Below are 1,674 nucleotides of genomic sequence, written 5' to 3'. Positions count from 1 at the left end.
CTTAGTGCCTATATGATGGATGTCCTTATAAAAAGAATGCCATATGAAGAGACAGAGGGAGAACTCCATGTGATCATGCAGGATTAGAGTGATGTGTCTATAAGCCAAGGAAAACCAAAGATTGTAGGCGAGGGACCAGAAGCTAAGACCAGGCAAGGAAGGATTCACCAACAGGTTTCAGAGGAAGTGTGATTTCAGACTTCTGGCCTCCATAACTGTGAGACAATAACTTTCTCTTGTTCTAAGCCACCCAATTTGTGGTTCTTTGCTATAGCAACTAACCAACTAGGAAACTGATGCAGATAGCAAAGCCATCTTTCCTCTGTGCCATACCATCTTAGATATTTAGGGCAAGATTGACCTATAAGGAATGAGCAGAGAATGAATGTATGCTTAAAGAATGTATGCTTCATTTCAGCTGAAATCCCAAAAACAGAATCAGAAAGTACCTAAACCATTTTATTCACATTATGATATCCATGAATGTGAAGAAGCAGGTCCTCCAGTTGACCAAGTACAAGTTAGTTCACCAGGAGGGACGCCTGGGTGGCTCAGCGGTTGAGCATCTGCCTTCAGCTCAGTGCGTGATCCGGGGATCCAGGATAGAGTCCCACAACGGGCTCCCTGCAAGGAGTCTGCTTCTTCCTCTGCCTATGTCTCTGCCCCCCCCCCCCCCGTGTCTCTCATGAATAAATAAATAAATCTTAAAAAGAAAAGTTAGTTCACCAGGAAGAGGATGCCAGGAAATATTAGATGTCCCCCTGGGCATCCTTCCCAACATGTGTTTGTCATTACCCACCTCCTCAGCCCCAAATTCAGGATGACACCTGGGGACTTCCCTAATTACATCCAAGATAGTTTTCTGGGCAGCCCCGGTGGCTCAGCGGTTTAGCGCCGCCTTCAGTCCAGGGCCTGATCCTGGAGACCCGGGACCTAGTCCCACGTCGGGCTCCCTGCGTGGAGTGTGCTTCTCTCTCTGCCTCTTTCTCTCATGAATAAATGAATAAAATATATATATTTTTAAGATACTTTTCTCTTTTTCTCTTCTTTCTTGTCTTCACTCCCTAACTTCAACAACTACTGTTTTTTCCTTCAGCTTACTCGGGTTTTGCTTTAAATCTGGCAGTGACATCTAAAAGCATTTCTTTAATCCCATTGGAAGGAAACAGAGTACCAGAATATCTAATCCCTACTCTACCACTTCAATCAACATGTATTCTTTTGAATGATGTGATAAGTCTCTCTGGTGCTGCTGTCAAGACAGGGAATTGGGGGCAGAGAAGTCAGAGAGAGACAGAATCTGTGTAGCCAGGAGAGGAACAGAGAGGGTAAGAAGGGACATGAAAGTAGACATGGAGGTGGGTGATGCTTACATTAAGCATCACCCAACTTTCCTCCTAGAGTGGATGTTCTGACCCTTGGGAAATAAACATTTTCCAATGCTTCCTTGCCTTCTGCTCTAAATTTCTTATTCTGATTTTTAGAAGTGAAAAAAATATTTTGATTTAAGCCATATGGCTTTTTTTTCCTTACGCTGGAGCTGTAGAAAACTCAGAGGTGCAGATGTGGAAAGCAGTGGTGGGTGGGTACATAGGGTCTGTGTGTCTAGAGCTTGTGCAGTTCTGTAGCTATGGCAACCATGTGCAATGTCACTTGTGTAGCATCATAACATGG

The 1,674-nt window shown here is 44.1% G+C and overlaps 1 long non-coding RNA gene across 1 annotated transcript in view; it reads right to left on the bottom strand.

Moving 5' to 3' along the window:
- LOC140607006 (uncharacterized) overlaps positions 1 to 1,674 on the bottom strand; it is an 85,564-nt gene that overhangs the window by 63,352 nt on the left and 20,538 nt on the right. The gene's annotated exons all lie outside the window — the stretch shown is intronic.

The sequence above is a fragment of the Canis lupus genome, chromosome 16 (genome assembly GCF_048164855.1).
Source record: "Canis lupus baileyi chromosome 16, mCanLup2.hap1, whole genome shotgun sequence".
Classification (NCBI taxonomy): Eukaryota; Metazoa; Chordata; class Mammalia; order Carnivora; family Canidae; genus Canis; species Canis lupus.
Note: the sequence above shows the minus strand (reverse complement) of the source record. Positions and strands in the feature narration are given on the sequence as shown.